This window comes from Apodemus sylvaticus, chromosome 14, assembly GCF_947179515.1.
Source record: "Apodemus sylvaticus chromosome 14, mApoSyl1.1, whole genome shotgun sequence".
In the NCBI taxonomy this organism is placed as follows: Eukaryota; Metazoa; Chordata; class Mammalia; order Rodentia; family Muridae; genus Apodemus; species Apodemus sylvaticus.
Window position 1 is genome coordinate 54,557,005 of NC_067485.1, and position 24,335 is coordinate 54,581,339.

The 24,335-nt window shown below is 44.1% G+C and overlaps 1 protein-coding gene across 3 annotated transcripts in view; it reads left to right on the forward strand.

Moving 5' to 3' along the window:
• The first annotated feature begins 546 nt into the window (after window positions 1–546).
• The window catches only part of Mpp7 (MAGUK p55 scaffold protein 7), a 225,124-nt gene continuing 201,335 nt past the window's right edge, over window positions 547–24,335 (forward strand). For all 3 annotated transcript variants that reach the window (XM_052157097.1, XM_052157098.1, XM_052157099.1), the window contains exon 1: window positions 547–685. The gene's annotated coding sequence lies outside the window, so the exon portion shown is untranslated. The remainder of the gene's footprint in view (window positions 686–24,335) is intronic.

Genomic DNA, 24,335 nt, shown 5'->3' on the forward strand with positions numbered 1-24,335 from the left:
CAAGCATTAAGGAAGTCACTTCCAGTCTCACCAAAGGTGAAAACATCGCATAGCTTTTCTCTGACATCTTTCTAAAATTTATGTAGAATTTAAAATATATCTCAGGCGCCTCACTAAATTAATATGAAGTTGAAGATGGGATGTTATTCAACAAAAGGTTTTACAAAACCCACAAGATAGTAGGGGTTCGGAGAAGCTCATATCCTGTGCAGGGAACCTAGTTTCCGTACTGCACCTCATCCTACAGCCACCTGGGCCTGGGCAGCCAAGGGCAAACACAGCAGCCGGTCGGGGCGGGGACGGAGAGGAGGAGCTACAGTGCAGCTACCAATAAGAGCTCTGCTATGTTTGCCCTTGCCAACCAATGAGAGAGCGCTGAGACGACCTTTCCTTAAGCAATCCGTCAGCAGACTTCTTGACTGACACTTGGTGTTGCTCTTGGCCCATAGGCCAATAGACCCCGCCCCGTCGATGCACCTCCCGGCGAGACCCCGCCCCCGAACTTAGAGACCCCGCCTCCTAGAGTCTCCGCCCCCGGGGCGGGGCCGAAGCAGGAGATGTGGCGGGTGCAACCGGCTAGTTCATCCTGCTCAGCAGTAGTCGATCCGATCTGCCTCCGGATTGTCCTTAGTTGTGATCCCGAGCTGCGGAGCTAAGTGGCGCGTGGACTGCGGCTGCCGAGGAGGTAGGAGGCCCGGGGACTGCGGCACCTCTCGCGGTCTCGGCTCCTGCAGCCGTGCTCCCTGGAGCCCCCGCCGGCCTCCAGGCGCCTCGCCGTAGCACCTTGCACAGCCGCGGGCAGAGGAGGTGGTGCAGGCGGGGGCGCGGGCGGACCCTGGGACCCTGGGGCGCTCTGGGACGCTGCGGCGGAGCCTAGGCGGGAAGAGAGGGGACTGTGGCGCAAGGGCATGCTAAGTAGGGAAAAGCCTTTTTAAAACCCCCTTTCGCCCAGAAAACGTCTTTGCTTGAACATTGTTTAATTAGGTTTATTAGACTCTAGGCACTGCGGAGTTCACGGAGTTCACTGAATGTTATTTGCTTTTACTTATAATAGATTCTTAGGGATTTGTTTGGGGACATTTACCTAAGTGACAAGTGGACCGAGCACAGTGACTGGTGACTCACCTTTGTCTGGGCTGAAGTGGGGAGGGAAGGGTGAAAGGAATAGGGGAGGAATGTTCAGAAGATGCCCGTGCAGGTTTGAGAATATTGTGGGGGTGGACCACGGGTAGGAGTAGAATTGTGGTTCTCTCCTCTCTGTCTTTCAGTCTCTCTGTCTCTGTCTCTCTCTCTCTGTCGCTCTCCTTTCTTTTTCTTCTCTTCCAACCAACAACATTAATACAGAAAAGGCTTTATAAAAAGCAGACTGTAGATCTTAGGGTTCAGGACTGCACCTGCTGCTCCTGTAGTAATACTTAAATACTTGGCAGACAAATCCTAGGCAATTTATCACATGATTGCCTGTCTTTAGGAAGCAATAATGGCTGTTAACTTTTCTTTAACTTGCCCAGTCCACCATATGTCCACAGGTAAAAAAGATGCCGGTCATTGAGGTTTAGAGGGTTAGTGCCCGTGGCGCAGTGGTGTCTTGAAGTTCTGTTTCCTTGCCCAGGTGCACACAGGTTACACTTGCCAGTTATTCTTCCCAGGGAAGGCTGTGCAGAGCATGCCCATTTTACAATCACAAGAACTTTCAGGTATTACAACGAAGGAATTTATAGCAGGGACACTTGACTGCCACTTCATTTGGAATCTGGTTTAGGTTCTAATTATTAAGCACAGTACAGGATCAGAAATGGTTATTTTCAAGAAATACTGTCTCTTAGTTTTTCCAAGCTGCTACTAAGGCAGTTTGAAAGTTCCCAGAAAGGTAATTTCCCACACAGGTACAAGAAAACAAACGGAGGTAATCATGCTTCCTGAGACTCTTACTGAAATATTCTGGGCAGGTGCCTTTGCAAACTTAAGAGCTTTACACTTGCACACCGGGATCGACTGTGCCTTCCAGGAGTTTGGGGAATTGGTCTGAAATATAACTGAAATATCAGTTATAAGATGACTTTTGGGGAAGTCTTTACAATTATTGAAGGGTTGAAATGTAGCAATCTTTTTATTTTATTTTATTTTACTTTTTAAAGTAGAATGATCACTTTCACTCAATGAATGATCACTCAAAAGAGTTTAAGGGATCAGTATGGGCTGATGGCAGGTTGGGGAACTCTAGCTGGCTGTTAGGTTTTGTTAAAGAAATTAGGAACATTGACATGCCTATTATGTTCTTACTATGAAGTAATCCTTTCTGTGTTTTATGTAATGCACTGTGGTATGTTTCAGGTAGATTACATTTTGATGTAACTTACTTGTGAAATATACAAGATAATCTTATATAAGTTAAGCTCAGCGTTCCATCCATTTGTCTGTCCCTTTCTTAACTTTCTACCCTGACCACTTTTGAAACAGGGTCTTTATGTAGTCCAGTCTGGCCTTGAACTTGAAGTGATCCTCCTGCCTCTGCCTCCTGAGTGCTGCAGTTACAGCACTCCTTCGTCAGGTTCACTCTTTCTGCTTTGGTGCTTTTACTTATTTGAAGCAAAAATTTCTGTAATAAAAACCTTGCATCTGTTATTTTTTTCTGTTTTCTTTTCCCTTTTTTTTAATTAGATATTTTCTTTGTTTACATTTCAAATGTTATTCCCTTTCCTCATTTCTCCCCCAAAACCCCCTATCTCATCCCCACTCCCCCTGCCTCTCTGAGGGTGCTCCCCCACCCACCCCCCACTCTCTCACTCACCCACTCACTCACTCCTGCCCTCCAGTCCTAGCATTCCCCTACACTGGGCTGTCGAGCCTTCACAGGACCAAGGGCCTCTCTTCTCTTGATGTGCATCTTAAACCCTCTTAAAGCCCGAAGCTCTTCCTTATGCCCAGCTCTCCTGCAGGTAGGAAATGGAGATAGATTTTCCTGTTTCTATCCAACCTCTCCCCATCCTGTAGGTTTATAGATTTTGCAGGTTTCTCCAAAATTATTTAGGATGATATACGAGTTGCCCTGGATGGTGTACCAACTCCTGACAGCTTCATTATCTTAATCTTCTCATTCTCCTTACTCTTACTGCCATTGCTATAAACATGGTAGTGATGAGGAGGCATATGGAGAAGGTCATCTATCTTTTCATGTCAGTGAACGACTTCAGGGAGTTTGATTAAACAAGCTTATTTTGAAGGACAGGATGGTTTCATTTAAAGTGATGAAATTTTGAGCGCTTTCATAAATAACCTCTATTGTGGGCTTCCTGGTCCTCCTCATGGTCAGTAACCCAGACCAGAGTGAAGATTTATTGCTTTGTGTTTGTGTAAGCTTGAGCTCTCAAAAACTGCCTGTGCTTCGCTGACAATTTATATAAACAAGGACTAAGCTATTTGTGGCTATCTCGGCTTTTCATTTCTTAGGTTTTTTTTTTTTTAAAGATGTGGCAAAGTACTTGGGGTAAGACTGTGTGCCACTCACTGTGAAGAGGTGCGTAGGTAAGGCTTCCCTTCAGGTTTGTGAAAGTGTTTTTCCTTGTGCAGTCACTTAATACATTTTTTTTTTACAATTAATACAATTTTTACATTTTAATACAATTTTTATACAATTTTTACAGTTATACAATTAATACAATTTTTTTGCTTTATAAGGAGAGTTGAATAGGTGTTTTCCTCTCTCTGGTGACTGGAGCTGTTAGCTGGACTTGCTGTTGATTGTATTGCTTTTTATTAGTTGCTGCAGAAGGGGGGATGAGTAAACCACTGTGCTTTGGAGAAAGCAGTTCTTAAGTTAGATAAGATGGCGAGAACTACCAGGTCCGTTCCTCATACAGTGTAAATGGCCCCTGAGTAGCTTAGACTGTGTTTGCTAGGGAATGGTGACAACTAAGACTCACAGTCTGCCCACAGTGTCTCTCATCTGTACTTGGTTGAATCCTTGGATGGGAAAACAGACCACGTGCAGAGGTCAACTGTACTTGACTGCTTTTTTTTTTTTTTTCTGACACATGGGTTGTCCTAAAAGATTTGAATTACATTTATATAGTCATCCATAACACTTGTACTTGCTTGCACATACTTGCCACAGTGAGGGGCAGAAATCAAATCAGAAGTGGGACTGCTTTTCTGTGTGGGCTCCAGGGATCCATCTCAGGTCCTCAGGCTTGGCGGCAAACGCCCTTACTCAGTGACCGTCTCATGGGCCCTGTGACTTGTCCTTCTTTTTTCCTAGTGTGGCACAGTCAGAATAAAGATTAGGTTTTTTTGCGGGGGGGGGGGGGGGGAGAGAATGGGAGAGAAGCTGATGAGAATTTGGGGCCCTTGGGTAGCAAGGAAATAAATTGACATTATTTTGAAATATGCATTATGCCATTTGCATTAGGACAAAACCCTATATCTAGGGTTTTTCAAATGGTGATCACTTCACCCTTCATGCAAAGTAGGCTAGTGATTGTCAAACCCTGAAGTCATCTGTAAGTGTTGTGAAAATGTGGCCTGCTGCCCTGGCTCCGAGTTTCTTGAAGTTCTGATAAGTTCAAGGTAATGTGGTGCGGCTGACACAATAAAAATCATTGAATGAAGGAGGTGTTGGCTCAGTGCTTAAGAGCATTGACCGCTCTTTCAGAGGTCCTGAGTTCAAATCCCAGCAACCAACCACATGGTGGCTCACAACCATCTGCAATGGGATCTGATGACCTCTTCTGGTGTGTCTGAAGACAGCAATGGTGTACTCATATACATAAAATAAATAAATAAATCTTTAAGAAAAAGAAAAAAAAAAAAGAAAAAAAGAAAACCATTGAATGAATCCCAGAGGAGATACAAGTATTATTGTTGATGCAGCCTTTGGAGTTTGAAAGATGCTGACTTGAATCTCAGCCATGCCATTTCCTAGGGACAGTACTTTAGGCCAGTTAACACACACACACACACACACACACACACACACACACACACACACACACAATATACACATAAATATACACATCACACACACTCACACACATTCATATACATACAACACACACAGACACACATATACACACAAACACACCACACAGTCACATATAATACACAGCACACATACACACACACACACACACACACTCACACACACACACACACACACCCTCTGGTAATTTCAGGCATGAATACAGTGCGATTAGACCCTCTGCATCCCACTTTTGCTCCTCAACTTAATTTCTGTTTCCTCTTCTCCTTCCTAACGATTCTGGTCAGTGCCGCCTACATGTGCATGGCTATGACATCATACACTGGTAACCTACCAGGGGCCGTATCCCTGAGGAAAACAGAATCTCCCCTCATTGATGAGCTCCTCAGCTAGAGGGCGTCGGGGGAGGCTTGCCAGCTCCTTCCCTGTTCATGTTGGAGCGCTGATTGGCTTCACCTTTGCAGGTCCTTCTCATGGCTGCAGTGCCCCGGCGTGTCCTCAGGTTTTTACCTCTAAAGTGTGAACACTAGTATCTTACTGTTGGGATTAAGTTAATACTAAGTTAACCTTCATGCTCCTAGGTTTGTGCTTAGCAGGTGACAAGCATGCAGTAGGGGGTTGGCTTTTAATCACAAAAAGCAGTTAGGGTATGAAACAGTGAGAGGCCCAAGTCTTATAAATTGAAGGAAGAATCTTAAAGGCGGGGATTTTATATTTATCCTTATTTCTATGCATTGTGGAATAATATGTGAACTCAATTACTGTTTTTTGATTACAGGAACAATTTTTAGGGATGTAAAATATTCATACTGAAGGTGCCTGTCTCCAATGTTGAATTCATTTGTTAAGAGTATATTGGACTCACAGTTTTACCAGGTTTTGTGTTTTTTTTTTTTTTGTTTTGTTTTGTTTTGTTTTGTTTTATTTTTATTTTTTAAAGGGATGGTCTCTTTATGTTTTGTGTATATGTGTGTATGAGTGTAGGTACATGTATATGTGTAGGTGTTCATGTGTAACTGTGTGTGTGTGTGTGTGTGTGTGTGTGTGTGTTCAGAGGACAGCTTGGCCTGTGGGTCCTCAGGAGTCCTCCACCTTGGTTTTGCATGGTCTCTCCCTGCCACGGAGCCTGCCCAGTCGGTGGGCAGCCAGCCTGCTCTCCACCTGTCTCCACCTCCGCGGCTCTGGGATGCTAAGTGTGGGACAACCAGACTGGCTTTGTTTCCTGAGTGCTGCATTGAGGTCCACCCTCAGTCAGCACACTACTGACTGGGCTGTCGCTAGCACTCCCCATGTTTTTGAGGCAAGCCTGGAACACTCCACCTACATGTTTCAGTTTCCCAAATGATGCGATTACAGGCGTGTGCCACCAAGTTGGGCACCTAACAGGCTTTTTAAGTTCGTTCATGAGTGAAATTACAGAAGAACCCGGCAGTCACCTCTTGGTCACTGCTAACCTGTAGTGACATGGGACTGTACTCCATGACTTTAATGCAGTTTTTGGGGCTACAGGTTTGCCATATGCCTGGTTAATTTCTTCCTGCAGATCTGAGCATACCCGTCTCTTTGGGAATCTTCCGCAAAGTCGAATTCCTTTCTTTCTTCATGAGGGTTACAGCCCTTGTTTTTATTTCCTCTGTGGTGGCTACCATACTGTCACTTTTGCTGTGTCCTTATCGGATTATAAACTCTGAGATCAAGGATGTCACCTTTGATACTGGGACCCACAGCATGGGGCACAGTAAATGGTATGTGGAGAATTAGTACCTGTTGTTTAGGGCTTGAGTGCCCTCTTTGCTCCCTCTCCCGTCTCGGTACACTGTTGGCGCTCAGGCAGTGCACAGTTCATGTACATTGTCATCACTGTTGTTCATGGAGAGCATGGCACTTGTGTGAGCTCTCTTCCTCGCTTACCCGTCTGTGCAGCTCTGTCCCTGCTCAACCTAACTGGTGTGAACGCCTTGTTTGGAAGCACTACTGGCTCGGACCTGGACTAGCTGTTCTGGCTCGCTCCCTCATCAGCTGCTGTTTCCACGTTCTCTCTGGAGCATCACATTTTCTGACTTCATGACTTCACAGAGACGTGCCAGCACCCTTATTCGTAGTTTCCTGGTTGCGAACACAGCCATGTGTTCTATCTCGTGCTTGTCAGCTATGTGCGGTTCCCCTTTACCACGTTTTTCTTGATTTGGGCATGTGTTCATTTTTACTAATTTTCTCCTACGGTTCCCTGACCCTTTCCTGCCTTTCTGTCCTAATTTATAGATGCCACTCTCTCCTTCGACTTTACATCCTTCCAGTATCTTTTTCTCTGGAGCTTGGTCCCTAGCACTTAAAAAGTCTTGTTTTACATTGTAGTTTCTTCTTCAACATACTGTTCTGAATAGAATTGTCATTTTTGGTATCCATCCATTTCCCCCTCCTTACCTATTGTTTAGAAAATATTTTTCCTTAAAAAAAAAAGGTGTGTTTCTATATTTTTTAAAAAAGTGGCAAGGTTAATTTTTCTTAGTCCCATTTATAAAATAGCCTAGGGGGTGGTGATGCTAATTCTGATCTACACCACGAGCTATTTCTCCCACTCACCTGTCTTTAGGCTCTCTGTGTTCTGATCAGCCTGTTCCTGTTCCAATTCTACACTACTGCTTTTAAGTTGTTATTGCAGTTTGTAGGTGGATAGGAGGGTAGATGGATGGATGGATGGATGGATGGATGGATGGATGGATGGTTGATGGTAATAGGAGAAAGACATTTAGAGAGGCAAGTGCCTCCTTGTTGATTTTACTAGGAAAGTGTGCACAGCATTTGTTGGGTACCTCGTAGTGCTGAGTTAAAAGTTTCTACTCAAGACCGGTTGACTTCTTAATATTTCTTTAATAGTTTTCCAAACACTGTGTACTTTGGGAAGGTTTTGCTTTTGGAAAGAATTTCCAGTTGAGGTTAACTGCTTGCTTATTTTCCTGAAGTTGAGTCCCAGTCCATGGCTGATGGTTCTGGCTCTGTCATTCTGTCATCAGGGGCCCCATTCCTGGGTCCCACGTGCCTTCTGCCTCCACTGCCGCTGCACTGCTTCCAGCCTTTCCTTTCTTTTAAGTAAATATTTTTTATTTTAATTTTATGTGTATAAGTGTTTCGCCGACGTGCGTATCTGTGCACTATGTATATGCTTGTGTTCACGGAGGTCAGAAGACAGCATCGGAGGGCATTGGGTCCTTGGAACTGGAGTTCCAGGCAATTGTGAGCCACTGTGTGGGTCCTGGGAATTGGACTTACTTCAGTGCTCTTAACCACTGAGCCATCTCTAGCCCCAAGCCTGTGTGTGCAAGCGTGCGTGTGTGTGTGTGTGTGTGTGTGCTTACATTTAATGTGTATAGCATTTGCTAGTGTGCATTATGAACTGTACATACCTATACATATAATACAGTACAACATTTTAATATCTCAGAAAAAAGAACTAACTTAAATGTGCAGCAGTAGATATTTATTATTCTCTGTGGGGATTATTACTACACAGTGGGTAAAGAAAATTATAAAATCATGTACTTAGGATAATTCTGCTCTAGCAATAAAGAGTAAGTTTATGTTCTTGTAAAATTCTCTTGGTTGTCTATAAATAACTTTTAATAAATGATTGCTATTAATGTCCGTATTCAAAGCAGCTGAGAAGTAACGTTAGTAGGCATTAAGACTATGCGTGAGCTACTTTGAAATGATTGTCGTCCTAAATTTTCATAACATAACATTATAATATTTTTAAAGGAATAAAACAGGTTTAAAAACAACTATAATCACTGGGAGTGGGAAGAGAGTGTGGCATCCTGGTTAGATTTAGGGCCTTTGTCTGTTGGGGGCATTTTCCTGATTATTTGACCCGATGTGGGGTTTCCCAGCCCACTATGGGTAGTTCCTCCATTATGCAGATGGTCCTGGGTTGTTGTATAAGAAAGCAACCAGGTGATTTAGGAAATCTTTTGTGAGATTGTGTCTCCTCAAAACAACAGGAATGCTACAGCTAGATACCTCAACAATATGGCTGCCTACACAAGGCCCAGACAATGAGAATAACAATAGACAATTCTTTGCAAAGAATTAGGGTCACTCAAGGATTATTAAGAGAAGAAGAATCAGTCTTTCCCCAGGGAAGTTATCCTTCCTGGGGGGAAGTCTTTCCCTAATTAGTTATCCAGTTCCAAACAGTGGGCCTTGTAGTTACATACATATAAGTAGCTCTAAACAGATGCAACAAGTTGTATTTATATAGTTATGCATTTACATCTCTGTAACCCTGGTAATTAAAAAAAAAAAAGATTGTGGATTTGAGAGGGAATAGAGGGAGGGATATGTTAGGGATTAGAGTGAAGAAAGGAAAGGAGGAAATGGTGTAATTATATTTTAATTTAAAATAAAATTAAAAAGGAAGGTTCAGCAAGTGTTGGGGAGCCAGCCGGTAAGCAGTGCTCCTTTTATTTTTATATATTTTTTAAAGATTTATTTATATAAGCAGTGCTCCTTTTATTTTATTTTTTAAAGATTTATTTATTATTATATGTAAGTACATTGTAGTTTCAGAAGAGGGCGTCAGACCTCATCATGGATAGTTGTGAGCCACCATGTGGTTGCTGGGATTTGAACCCAGGATCGTTGGAAGAGCAGTCAGTGCTCGTAACCGCAGAGCCATCTCTCCAGCCCTAGCTTTTTAGCTTCCTCTCCTAGGTTCCTGCCCCGAGCGAGCGCCGCCCTGGCTTCCCTTTGTGATGGACTGCAATTGTGAGCTGAACTAAATCCTTTCCTCTCCAAGTTATTTATGGTTATGGTGTTTATCACAGCAATAGAAATCCTTAAAAGGACGGGTCATGAACACAGATTGAGCTGAGGAGACGCTTGTGCGTGGGCTCTCCTTGTGCTGTGCTAACCCGTTCTCGCCATTGCGTTGTGTGCTTTGCTTAGCTCTTCCTCAAGGACTGCCTGAGCCAAGCAGCACTCAAGTCTGCTTGCCCCAGTCCTCCTGGCCTCCCACCCACTGCCGCATACAGAGCATTCTCAGCCTGCGCTGGAGGCTGCGGGTAGGTAGTACTCTGTGGCTGATAGGTAGTACTCTGTGGCTGGTAGGTAGTACTCTGTGGCTGGTAGGTAGTACTCTGCGGCTGATAGGTAGTACTCTGTGGCTGGTAGGTAGTACTCTGCAGCTGGTAGGTAGTACTCTGCAGCTGGTAGGTAGTACTCTGCGGCTGGTAGGTAGTACTCGGTGGCTGGTAGGTAGTACTCTGCGGCTGGTAGGTAGTACTCTGTGGCTGGTAGGTAGTACTCTGCGGCTGGTAGGTAGTACTCGGCGGCTGGTAGGTAGTACTCTGCGGCTGGTAGGTAGTACTCTGCGGCTGGTAGATAGTACTCTGCAGCTGGTAGGTAGTACTCTGCGGCTGGTAGGTAGACCTCTTGCTCCATTACTAGTCTGAACCTTTAGTGTTTTGTTGGGAAGACAAAGCAGAGAATAAGGTCACATCTGAAGGCTCATTTGAGGGAGCATCACCTTGACCTCAGCTCCATCTCTGTGGAGCCAGAAGTTCTCAACCTTTTGGCATCAGAATCACTTCACTCAGGCTTCCTCGGTCTGTCTGCCAATTTCTGAGGGCGAGGGGCAGTTCTGTGAGCTTGAATCCGGGTCTTCATGCATGCTAAACATGCGCCTCTCTGCCGAGCTACACACCCTCTACGCCGACTGATTAAAAACTATTTTGACACTCTGATGTTCTGAAAAGTTTGTAAGGACCCACAGAGTTCTCAGACTCTGAGTACAGCCAGGTGATGGCGTCTTTGGTCAGGACAGTTTAGGGCCACCCCCTCATACTTATCTGTCTCCCCACCAAGGTGCTGGCCCAGGCCCACCTGTCTCACTAATGGCTGAAGCCTCCTTACTAGAGCAGGGACCTGCTGCCTTTTGACACATCTCTACTGTAGTGTGAAATTGTTTCTTAGGATGTCTGTGTATAGTGTACATGCATGTTACATGTGTGTATATGAATGTGTGTGTGTAGGCCCAGGGTGACTTTGGGAGCATTTCTTAATCATGTCCACGGTGGCTCATTGAGGCAGTATCTCTCAGCTGATCCCAGAGCTCAGTGGTGAGGCTAGTCCAGCTTGTCAGCTTGCTCTAGACAGCCTCTGCCTGTCGCCTCCCCGGTGCTGAGATTACAGGTGAGTGGCCACACACCCACCTCTACGCTGGAAATCTGCTGTTTGGTCTGAATGCTCGCTTAGCCAGGTACTTTACCTACTGAGCCATTGCGCAGCCCCTGAAGGGGAGTTAGAATGGCTTGAAAGACGGTGTGACTGGCCCCAGCGACTCCTCACCCATGTGACTGGCCCCTGCGACTCCTCACCCACGTGATTGTTGCATTTGTTGTGGTATCACAGTGAACTTCCGCAAACACGCTGATCTGCTCCTGCCCTTAACTGTAGTCACAGAGCTTGAGTGATGTGGTGTCCCTTTGTTGGAGGAGACATTGCGATTCTATCACTGTGACCTCTTCGGTAAGAGAAAGAGCACCAGGGCATGCTGCCGCCTGCATTTGATGAAGCCTCAGCATGTTCTGTTTTAGTTCCAGGGAGTGGAGCTTTGACTTGATTGGATTTAATGTCTACTTCTTAGCAGAACAGGGTGCGAGTTTCTGGTTGGCCGAGGTTCTGCTGCTTGAGATGTTCTGAGCACCGGTGGTAATCATTGCCTGCATCCATCCTCTGGCTTCCAGCAGGTTGACATTTCATTTCAAAAACTTTTCTCTCACTATCTCTGAGATGGGAGAAGAAGCAAGCTAAATATTTGAAAAAATTTTTTTAAATTAGGTTTCAACATTATGAGTTGTTCTATTAGATCCTAGAACACGACTGCTCAGGATGAATGAGCTAAATTTGTTTCTACAACACTTGATTAGAAAAATGCCAAGCAGTAAAGTGCGCTGGATTCTAGGAGTCATTTGAAAGGTCGACTTGCAGGGGTACAAGGGAACCCTCTGTCCTCTGTATGTTTCCTGAGTGACAGGAGACAGACAGACAGTGGAGAAAGGTTGCATAAACTTTTAAAAAGTGCATAAACATGGGAAGCATCTAAAATGTGAGCTTCAAAGGGGGTCAGGTGCTGGAAGCTGGCAGAGCTAGGCCTTTGTCATGGGGAGAGGGGCACTGGAGGGATGTAGGACCCTGAAGGGATGTGGGGTCAGGTGGGTTTTAGGGCTCAAAGTATAAATAGTAGTTTGTGACTCTGTGGGAAGTAGCCTGGATCTGAGGAACATGTGGCGGTAGCTTGTGACAGATATCTTGGTGTGACGTCATTTTTTCTTTCCTTTATAAAAAAGATTTGTTTGTTTGTTTGTTTGTTTGCTCATTTATTTAATGTATGTGAGTGTTCTGCCTCACACCTGAGACATCTGTGTGAGAAGAGGGCATTAGATCATTTTATAGGTGGTTTGTGAGCTGAGATGTAGTTGCTGGCCAGCTCCCCAGTGAGATCGTTCTTTAGCGATATGTCTTTAATGTGCCTTCAAGGGAGGAAGTCCCAGGTAGCTGAGCTTCTTTTGAAAGACTGCTTGCATCAGGTGGAAAAACTTTTGAGGGAGGCGCTTCTGCCCAGTGCTTGTGGGGAGAAACCCCTGGACTCTGGAATCAAGTCAGCATATTGCTTTCTAAGTTCTGGCTCTATTAGTAGAAACGTTTGTTACAGTGTGAAAGTAGCTTAATTTATTTGGAATAAAATAAAAATAATGGTAGAAACCCCATAGGGCTGGTAAGGGAAGAAGATATAGGAACATTGAAATGGGACTTTTTTTTTGTCTGTTAATTACATATAATTACCCTGACATGTATAATACATTGTATTTCCAGATTTGAAAATATGTAAATATATGTGTCTTTAAAGTACTTGCAGAATAATAAAGTAGGAGAAAAAAAGAACTCTAAGTTCATAGATATACATCATATAGATGCCTCTGTGTGTGTGTGTATGTGTGTAAATATAAATAAAAAATTTAAAATGTATATATTATGCCCAAGGCAGAATCTCACTTTAGGGTCCTGACTGTCCTTGAACTGCCAATCTTCCTGCTTCTCTTTGTGAATTCTGGGATTCTAGGTGTGCCCTCTAGATGCTCACTGTGTGCTTAGCCCCTGCTGTGGACTCCTGGAGTTCTAAGTGTGTCCACTAAGTGCCTAGCTGTTGTCTTGATGCTGAGATGATAGGTGTGTTGACTGTGTCTGCGGGACAACCCACTTCTCCACTCCTTGAAATGCCTCCTTGAGATGTTGAGGTGGATTAGAAATTAAGAACTTCAAGGTGCTGTGGAGCTACCACAGCTGTGGATAGGGCGAGTCAGGTGCCTCTTAGGAGCATCTGTCAGCACCAGGGAGACTCTTCAGCAGCCCCACACTTCTGCCTGCTTGCCTGTTCTCTAGAACAGGTTTTTCCACATTGGGTCAGACCTGTTTCCCCTCCCTCCCGGATTCCTTCTCATAAGTTGAGTGACTGCTGAATACACAAGTATTTACTTCCTCGATGAGAGAGATTACATGAGTGTTCTTGAACCTCTTCTGGGAACCAGTTAACTGGGACCTGCTACACTGGTTTTTCTTCTTCATTTCTACCCAGGGATTTTGGAGCAGTGGCCTCAGCAAAGTACTTTTAAATGACGAGCATGCCAACTGACCGCTGAACCACCACCAGGGTCTGTTCAGTGTTTTCAGCCCAGAACCTTTCCCTGTGCAGATGACAGCTACAGTGATTTTGATCAGACTTCTCATGGGTCTTTAACCAAGTGCCTTATTTTTGCACAGAGATTAAAGTATTCTTTAAGATGTGAATGGTAGGCAAAGACTGATAAGTTGAATTTGAATAACAACTGGACAACACAATGACAGTTTGGAGCTGTAGATGGAATCTGCTGTGTCTGTCCCTTGCTATATGCCAGGGATTGTGTTGAGCAAGCTCTGCCAAGGTATGAGTTTGTAGTTCTTTAGCTTCTCTTTGATGTTGCCTTTTCATTTTACAACTTGTATCATGAATCTTGTAATTACTGGTCAGGCCAGGATTTCAACCTAAGTGACCCACATACCACCACAAGACCAATGGGTGAGAATGTCACAACTGAATTCACATTGGAACTTTCACCCCAAAACCCCCTCTCCCACTGGACACACATAATACGTATGTTTTGAACAACTCTGTAATCTTTCCTCCTTTAGATCCTGATCACCATCTAGACAGGTACACAGCACACGTACAGTGTCCAGCCTCACAACTTTCTCTCTCAGTGCACTCAGCCTAATATTAGAAGTTTGCCCCTGAGGAACCTAAAGGAGGCACATGAAATTCACACTGCAATCATGAAATTGTTCTGCAACTGATGCTTGATCTAGTAGATGCAAATTGCTTCCCAGCGTGTGAGAAGATGTGCATTTTGATGTATTCCTACCTCTTATGGATACTGTAAACTTCACTTTGAGGCATCTGTCTGTAGAGTTTTATAGCAATGTCATATCCAGTGTGGTCTCATTGGAGGGAGCTCACCAGTGTTGCACAGGTTGACAGTGAAGGGATGACTGAGGAGGCAGGGATGGGGCAGGGATGTTAATGGAGGTTTGGCCAGTTCTAATTACAGCAGTAGATTGATGGCTGAATGGTTATGTCTTTGATTTCTCAGTTTCTTCTTGGTTTCTCTGAATTGCCCCTGTCCATTAAGTGGGACCTTGAGATTTTGACCTGGTTGGTCAGTATCCTGCTAATGTTTGCCTTTCCTCCTTGCCTTGGAAATTTTTTTTTTGAGTCACTTATGTACTGCTTGTCACTCCACTGAGCTCCAAATCAGTGACTCTGTAGAATTTGAATCGGCAGTAGTCCTTCCCAGACTTTGAATGTCTGAGTTAGAATGTGTTATCTGATCTGTTCTCCCTCTAAAGCTAGTCATGTGTCATACATGTCTGGAGAAGGCAATGCTCGTGCATTGACAGCCAACGCTGAGCTCAAGGTCCCTATTTAATTGCAGAGGTCCAGAAGCATTCTGGAAGGTCACTGGCTTGGTTGGCTCCCACAGATGTGACTCAGATGACATGCTTTTCTCCACCCCTTGGCTCCCAAGGAAGTGTGCCTCTGCCCGAGATAAGGCCGGGGATGACATCATGGTTCCAGTAGATTTCACAGGAACTTGGCCTTCTGCTGAAAAGCACATAGCTTCACCCCGGCCAGATGCTTCCCTCTGAGGAGAAAGACACCTTGATATTCTTCTCAGAAACTCTATTTGCAGCCCTCCTGTGTTCTGTAGGTCTGCTGCCATGACTCTTTCTGTGCATCAGTGTCTACTGTCCTAGTCTCCAACTGATAACCTTAAGGCTACACGTCCCAGTGACAAAGAGCATGGACTGTAAGATCCCGGTATACTAGGGTTTCTATTCCAAGTCTGCTGATCACTGGTCTCATGAACCTTGGTGAGTGTGGTCAGCTTTTCCTTACTGTGACAAGTTCCTGAGTAGCTCAACATACAATTCATAGAAGCAAGACAAGGCATTGCTATGGGAGGCACAGAAAGAGTGAGAGAAAGAATGGAATCCTGCTGCCCTCCACAGGGGCATGCCCTTGATGACTTGAAGATCTTCCCCTAGACCTTACTACCACTAATACTGACTACTACTAACTATTACTAACTACTACTAACTACTACTAACTACTACTACTACTACTACTTCTACTACTACTTCTTCTTCATCTTCTTCCTCTTCTTCCTCCTCCTTCTCCTCTTCTTTCTCTTTCTCCTCCTCTTCTTTCTCCTCCTCCTCCTTTTCTTCTTCCCCCTCTTCCTCCTCCAAGATTTATTGCTTATTTGTATCAGTACACTGTAGCTGTCTTCAGACACACCAGAAGAGAGGATCAGATCTCATTACAGGTGGTTGTGAGCCATCATGGTTGCTGGGAATTGAACTCAGGAGCTCTTAACCACTGAGTCATCTCTCCAGCCCGAGGCCTTACTTCTTAAGGTTTCCATTTTTTGATAGTGCCAAGTTGAGACTGTGCCTTTCACATACAGACTTTTGGAGGGCATTCCAGACACAGGTAGTTGAGTACTTCCAAGCCTCAGTTTTCTTCTGTGAAACAGGCTGATGATTGAACCCACTATAAAGGAAAGGCAAGGGGATAATTAAATACTCTAAAGTACTAAGCATAGTGCCTATGGGAAGGAAGCCACCAGAAGTGAGGATTGTTATTAACCAAATTCTCCTATCTCTATTATGGGGTCAGTAACCAAATGGCTTCTTTTTTATAGTGTTTCCTCTTGTCTTTCTTCCTTCTCTAGGACTGACACTTATACAGGCACTCTTGGCCTCATGTCTAGATTCCAGTCTGAGCTCGATGACCTTTCACATTTCTGTCTCCTGGGAAGCAGCCAGCGTCACCTTCCTTTTTTTAAAGATGGCCACTGAGACTTTGCATCTGCCATACAGTTTTAACTACAGTGCAACTTAGAAAAGCAACCACATGGGGTTGGGGGGGCTTCCTCATGCAAATCTCTGTTTTTGTTATTGTTGTTGTTTGCTTGATTTTTTGTTTTTTTAAGAGTCCCATGTGGCTCAGGCTGGCTTCAAACTCACCAGTTAGCTGAGGATGCCCTCAACATCCTAATTCTTTTGTCTCTACCCATCCAATGCTTAAACTGCATACATACCCTGTAGGCCCTCCCTCTTTTTTTCCCACAAAGTATATTAGTTACTTTCATACTGCACAGCACTGTACCAACATGCTTCACAGAAACAGCTTAATATGAGAAGGGTTTGCTTGGGCTCCTGGCTGCTGAGGGATTTTAGAGGGGAACACGTAGTAAAGTGACTTCAAAGGCTAGGCCCTACGACTTACCTGTCAGCTTGGTTCCACCTCTGAGCAGCTCCAAGGCATTCAACACAGTGCCTTAAAAGAGCGGCCTGGTGTTGGAAAATCCAAGCTCATGTGGGTATTTCAGATTTATATATGTTAGGGGTGGCCTCCACTGTGCTGTGACATAGAAGTGTACTCTGAGATGGGACTTCTTTCTATCCATGTTGTATAAATTGGCACCGTAGATTGCTTCACTGGGTATGAGCCTGTTTGTCTGTCTTGGGACTGTTTTGCTCTTGTTGTGTGACCTTCGCTTGGCCTGAGCTGACGGTGACTCGGGAGGCAGCACCCTCCTCTCTGGGCCCTGGCTTATCTTTTGTAGTTAAATTGCTTAAAAGCTTTATAACTTTGTCCAGTAATCCAGAGTGCTCGAATAATGCTTTTTGTTTGTTTGTTTGTTTGTTTTCCAGACAGGGTTTCTTTGTGTAGCCTTGGCTGTCCTGGAACTCACTCTGTAGATCAGGCTGGCCTCAAATTCAGAAATCTGCCTGCCTCTGCCTCCCAAGTGCTGGTATTACAGGCGTGTGCCACCGCTGCCCAGCGAATAATGATTTCTTATGCATTAGCCTTGTTGAGATGAATTCTTTGCCTTGATTGTTGAAGCACAGCGGCCCTATATTACTGCTTTATTTATTTATTTTTGATCTAAAGCATAAGAGTATAGGGCAGGTGGACAGTGTCTCCTCGTTTCTGTCTTTTGAAGTACAGGGGACTCGACAGTTGCTCAGTGCGTTTGGCTGGCAGAGTGAAATGCAGGGTAGCGAACATATGTTCTCCTTGTTCTTGCTAAACCCTGTTGGCCTGGAGAGCTGCTGGCTTGGTCACCTGTTGACCCACATTAGCTTCTGGCCAGGTCACCTGTTGTCCTGGGGTAGGTGTGGTTGGGTCACCTGATGTCCTGGGGTAGGTGTGGCCAGGTCACCCATGTTATTCAAGAACGTTAGAAAAAACGCTTACCAGCTTGTCAGAATGATGTATGTGTGCAGTCCCACCACTCAGGAGGTAGATGCAAGAGGATTATGAGTTTAAGGCGAGCCTGTGCTACATAGCAAGATTTTGTCTCAATAAAAGGAAAGGAAGTGGGGGAGGGGAGAGAAGCAGGGACTGCTTAAGCTTTGCTTTCTTTACCTCAGTTTCTCCATTCTTTGGCTCATGATAATAATGACCATCCTTAGGAATAAGAACCATGGTGTAGCTTGAGTTTTCTTGGGGTGACAATGAGGAGGCTTTAAAATAACAAATTGAGAGATGGAAAATAAATAGAAGCGTCTTGGAAGTCATAGATTTTTCCTTTATTTTATCCCTAGTTTTTTTTTTTCCTTATATGCTTAAGTGGCTATGAATTAATAATTTTAGGATTAATTTGTGTGTGTGTGTGTGTGTTTCTGTGTGTGTGTGTTTCTGTGTGTGTACATGCCATGGCACAGATCTGGAGATCAGAGGACAGCTCATGAGTTGTTTTCTTTTACCATGTGTGTCCCAGGGGTCAAACTCTGGTCACAGGGCTGGCTGTGCTAACTGAACCTTCTGGGCTGCTTCCCACTGCTGTGATCCCTTCAGGACCATGCTGTACATTCCAAGCATGTGCAAAGACAGGGCTCGTTCGGGAGAAGCTCACTTAAAGGAGAAGTTTACTGCAAGCTGCTAGCTTGTAGACATTTATATTTGCCAGCTTTTTAAGAAATTGCAAAGGGACGCCGGCAGTAGCTGAACTGAGGGACAGGTAGTGGGAGACGTTGGATTTGTCCAGAATTTCTTCAGTGGTTCCTTCCTTTGTGAAGCATCCTCTTGGCCTCCTCAGGGGATGAGGCGTGTAAGTTTCCTCTGGTGTATAATGAAGGCCCTGTTGTAGATTAATTTTGGGAGGTGAAGCCAGAATTCCGGTTGACAATGGCAGTGGTCTATATCCAGAACTCTGCTGCAGGTCCAAAATAGAAACTGGGTGGTTGGTGAAGAAGGTGTTTCTCTGCCTATCCTGGCATAACGAGGTAGGATACCCAGATATGGTTCTGGGATGTTTTTTGTTTTGTGAGGAATTTTGAGCCTTTTTGGATAAAGGATGAAATTCAGCAACAGTGAATGCTAGTAGGAGCGCCCTGTTGGCCGTCACTGGATATTAATGGCTGTTCATGGCTTAGTGTGTTTAGTTCAGGTTTTCAATTCAATGTGAAATTGAAATCCTTTTGTGTGACTCTCTTATTTTAGGTTTGTTGTAAGATTAATTTCTTGCTTTTTCTTGGATATAGTTTCCCTCCTTATGTTGGAGTTTTCCATCTATTATCCTTTTTAGGACTGGATGAATGGAAAGATATTGTTTAAATTTGTTTTTGTCATGGAATATCTTGTTTTCTCTATCTATGGTAATTGAGAGTTTTGCTGGGTATAGTAGTAGCCTCAGCTGGCATTTGTGTTCTCTTAGGACCTGTATTACATCTGATGAGGATCTTCTGGCCTTAGAGTCTCTGTTGAGAAGTCTGGTGTGATACTGATAGGTCTGCCTTTATATGTTACTTGATATTTTTCCCTTACTGCTTTTAATATTTTTTCTTTCTTCTGTGCATGTGGTGTTTTGATTATCATGTGATGGGAGGAATTTCTTGTCTGGTCCAATGTATTTGGCGTTCTGTAGGCATCTGTGTTTATGGACATCTCTTTCTTTAGGTTAGGGAAATTTCCTTTTATAATTTTCTTGAAGATGTTTACTGACCCTTTAAGTTGGGACACTTGACTCTCTTCTGTACCTATTATTCTTAGGTTTGGTCTTCTCCTTGTGTCCTGTGTTTCCTAGATGTTTTGAGTTAGGTGCTTTTTGCATTTTCTAGATTGTTTGACTGTTTTCTATGGTATCTTCTATACCTGAGATTCTCTTTCTATCTTTTGTATTCTTTTGGTGATGCTTGCATCTATGACCCCTGATCTCTTGCCTAGGTTTTCTGTCTTGAGGGTTGTTTCCCTTTGTGACTTCTTTATTGTTTCTTTTTCCATTTTGAGATCCAGGACAGTTTTTTTTTTTTTTTCAATTCCTTCACCTGTTTTGTTGTGTTTTCCAATATTTCCTTAAGCGATTTATGTGTTTCCTTTTTTGCTTCTACTTGTTTACCTACATTTTCCTGTATTTCTTTAAGGGAGTTATTTATGTCCTTCTTAAAGTTCTCTATCATCATCATGAGATGTGATTTTAGAATCTTGCTTTTCTCGTGTGTTGAGGATCTAGGGCTCGCTGTGGTAGAAGAACTGGGTTCTGATGATGCCAAGCAGTATTGGTTTGTGTTGCTTATGTTCTTGGCCCTTGCCTTTTGCCTTCTGGTTATCTTTCATGTTTACCGGCCTTACTGTCTCTGTCTGGAACTTGTCTCTTCCTTGAGCCTGTGATCCTGGGTTTGTCAGCACTCCTGGGAGGGGATGTCAAGCTTTCTCTGGGAGGAATTGGGGTGGGGAAGGGTGTAGCACAGGATCAGCCAGGCATAGATGGAAACTGGAAGGATCTTGTCCCCAGCTGACCTGTGATTCCTGCATCCACTGTGCCCTGGGTGGGTCCCATTTGAGCCCGTTGTTGGGGTGGTAGTGGTGGTCTCACCTGTGAGGTGAGCTTGGCTGTGTCAACACTCCTGGGGCCACACTTCCTCTGGGCAGGATTGGGATATGGAGGGCTGTAGCACAGGGTCAGCTCCCAGGTGCACATGGAAACCCCAGGTTCCTTTGTGTAGATGTTGGTACTCTTCATAGTCAAAGTATGTTCTACAGAATCTGTCTTAAATGTAGTTTGAAGTATTAAATATTTTATAGTTTAGACATCCATACTTTGGAAACTGTTTCTAGACCTTTATTATGTTGGTGGTGATTTAGAAAAGACTACGATAAATCGACTTCTGAGGTATGGCCTGAATATCCTGGGGACAGGATGGGAGGCCAGCTTGTGCTTACATAGCCTTGTCTAGACTTACAAGCAATTCATTTAAATATAGGCATAATGCGTCAAGCATCTCATTCTGTCAGCCATAGTCAGAGGCCAGGACTCAGCCCTGTGCACACAAGTTGCTGCTGTGGGAAGTGCATGCCCCTCAGCACATTTGTGGAAAACATTCTCCTGTCAGTGTTTATGTGAGTTTTTGGGACTGACTTCAGGTCACCAGCCTTGGGTAGTAAGTGCCTGTATTAGTCAGGGTTCTCTAGAGTCACAGAATGTATGGGTAGTCTCAATATAGTTAGGGAATTTGTTGATGATTTACAGCCTGTAGTCCAACTCCCCAGCAATGGTCAGCAGCAGCTGTGGATGGAAGTCCAAGGATCTAGCAGTCGCTCAGCCCCATGAGGCAAGCAGGCAAGGAAGAGTGAGAGAGTCTTCTTCCAATGACCTTATATAGGTCTTCAGCAGAGGGTGTGGCCCAGATTAAAGGCGTGTGCCACTGTGCCTTTAATCCCAGATGACCTTGAACTCGGAGATCTCCTTGTCTTAATCTTCTGGAATTCATAGCCACTATGCTTCAAGATCTCCATGCCAAGATCCAGGTCAGAAACTTGTATCTCTGAACCTCCAGATTAGGATCACAGGTGAGCCTTCCAATTCTTGATTGTAGTTCATTCCAGATATAGTCAAGTTGGCAACCAGGAATAGCCACTACAGTGCCTTTACCTTCTGAGCCCTTTTGCTGGTTCTTCTGCTCCTCTTCCTTCCTGCTCTCTTCTCATTTTCCTTTCCCCATCTTCTTCAGGGTTACTGATCTAGTCCAGGCTAGCTCATAACTCATGATGCCTTAGACTTTTAAGTATTGAGATTATAGATGTCTAACATGATGCTTGGTGCCCCTAATCTATTTATTCTTAGAACTAGACCAGTAGGATTAGAATGTCCAGAGAGTCTTTTCATTAGCCACCAGAGGTCCTCCCTCAGTCAGGTGCGGAAACTTTTATGCAAATGAAGTATTTTACAACCAGAGTCTCAACAGTCTCCACTATACAGAGAAAACTCTCTTTACCTATAGACTGTGTGGAATAGTCAGAACAGAAGCTGTAAAATGATGTTATTTGATCTTTCTGAACCCAATCTGTGTGTATTCAATTGGTACCAATAGCAATTTGTGAGGACAAGTAAGATTACTAAGGTAGGATGCCAACCTCACATGTGGGTGATTTTAGGCGATGCTGCTGGTACTTCTGCCGCCTCCTCACTGTGTGTGCAGGGAGTAGATAGCAGATCCTGAGCTTTTATTGGTCATTTTCCTAGCAGTGTAATTCTTAGGTGTTTTTGTTATATTTTCTGTGGCAACGAGAAATTAAATTTACGAGGATAAAACATCCCATTGTGAGTGCACTGAGGAGTGTCTCCTCAGCAAAGCATCCTGCAGCGCACTGAGAGTGTCGTGGAGGGGTGCCATGCCAAGGTGTATACCGTGGCTGGTCACTTCAGGCATCTTATTTAACCTGTGTCGTTTTTTAAATTTTTTTTATTCGATATAATTTATTTACATTTCAAATGATTTCCCCTTTTCTAGCTCCCCCTCCCCGAAAGTCCTGTAAGCCCCCTTCTTTTCCCCTGTCCTCCCACCCACCCCTTCCCACTTCCCCGTTCTGGTTTTGCCGAATACTGTTCCACTGAGTCTTTCCAGAACAAGGGGCCACTCCTCCTTTCTTCTTGTACCTCATTTGATGTGTTAACCTGTGTCTTAATGTCAGGTTGGTAAAGTCGGTATGGAGTGAGTGTGTTTACATGACTGAGGTGCTTAGAGTAGTTGTGTGTTTGAGACAGGGTCTCACTATAAGACTGTGGCTGTTCTGGAGCTCACAGTCACCAGGCTGTCCTCAAACTCACAAAACTCTGCCTCCCTCTACCTCCTAAGGGCTGGGTTTTAAGGGATGTGCTACCATGCCCAGATCTAGAACAGTTTTTTTTTTTTTAAATAATGCTATTCTTTTATTTTTTTTAATATCGACTCTAATACAAAGGCATCCTTTCTATTTGTAATATAAAAATGAGTTTTGTTTTGTTTTGTTTTGTTTTGTTTTAATGAAACTCCATTCCCTTCTAACAATATCAGCCCGTCATGGCCTTCTGCCTTCCTCAGGCTCCACTGGAAGGAAACATCACTTTTGTGTTCGTATCACGCAGATTAGTGGGTATACTTTGTTTATTAGGGAAAGCTAGTGGATCTGTATGTGATAAGATGGGTCAGTGTGGAGCTGGGAGAATGGTCTCCTTTACAGTATCTGCTTTGTCTGAGAAGCCGAATGCTTCATTGGCCATAGCTGTGGCCCGTCCTCTGGAGCAGTGGATGTGATCAGAGGTGGAGCCATTTTTGCTGCTGTTGTTACAACCCTGGAAGATGAGGTAGCACAGGTCTGATGCACTCTTCCATCCGTGCAGCCCCTGTCGTGGGAAACAGCACCAAGTGCCTCCCCCTTGTTTTTTCTTTATGCCCTTCACCTTACAAAATCAGAAGCTGATGTGGAGGAGGCTACCCGTGCGAATCTGAAATATGAGCTTGCAGAATTTCCTATTTTTATAATCAAAAATATATTAAGAAATTTACAATGGTGCGTTCATTTTGTAAGATAAGTTATAAGGCGCTCTGTGGTGTAACCCCTGTAACACTTCATGCTAGTCAGTGTTGCCCCCTGGCTTGTCCTTCTCTGAACACAGTAGGTGCCTTTCTTCCTCAGAGTTAGGTTCTTTTTTTTTTTTTTTTTTAATTTTTTTATTCGATATAATTTATTTACATTTCAAATGATTTCCCCTTTTCTAGCCCCCCACTCCCCGAAAGTCCCGTAAGCCCCCTTCTCTTCCCCTGTCCTCCCACCCACCCCTTCCCACTTCCCTGTTCTGGTTTTGCCCAATACTGCTTCACTGAGTCTTTCCAGAACCAGGGGCCACTCCTCCTTTCTTCTTGTACCTCATTTGATGTGTGGATTATGTTTTGGGTATTCCAGTTTTCTAGGTTAATATTCACTTATTAGTGAGTGCATACCATGAGTCACCTTTTGAGTCTGGGTTACCTCACTTAGTATGATGTTCGAGTTAGGTTCTTTTTGGATCTGCTCTTCACCTGGCCTCCAGCCTCTCTTCTCCTTTCTCAGTGATTCATGCCAGGGTTAACTTTCATCCATCTTCCTGTAGAAAATATCCCTTTCCCCCCCGATACACCTGCTCACTACTCATAGTGGTAACTCTCATTAAAAATACTGTCTTTTTGTTTCTTGGTTATCTAATTTTATAGTATTTTTTGCTTAGTTTCTTGGTTGCTTGTGTTTTGTTGGTTTAGTTTGCTGGACTATGCAAGGAATAGGGCTGAATTTAATTCATTCTTCATGATAAACCCAAAGGCAGAGGCCAGTGAATAGTATAGTAGGCTCCCCGCAGTTGCTGACTGACTGAGTGGATCCCTCGAATAGTGAGATCAGTGACTCTTTCTGCAAAGGGCTCGGTAGCAAATCTACTCATGGTTTCAGCCCTCCTGGTCT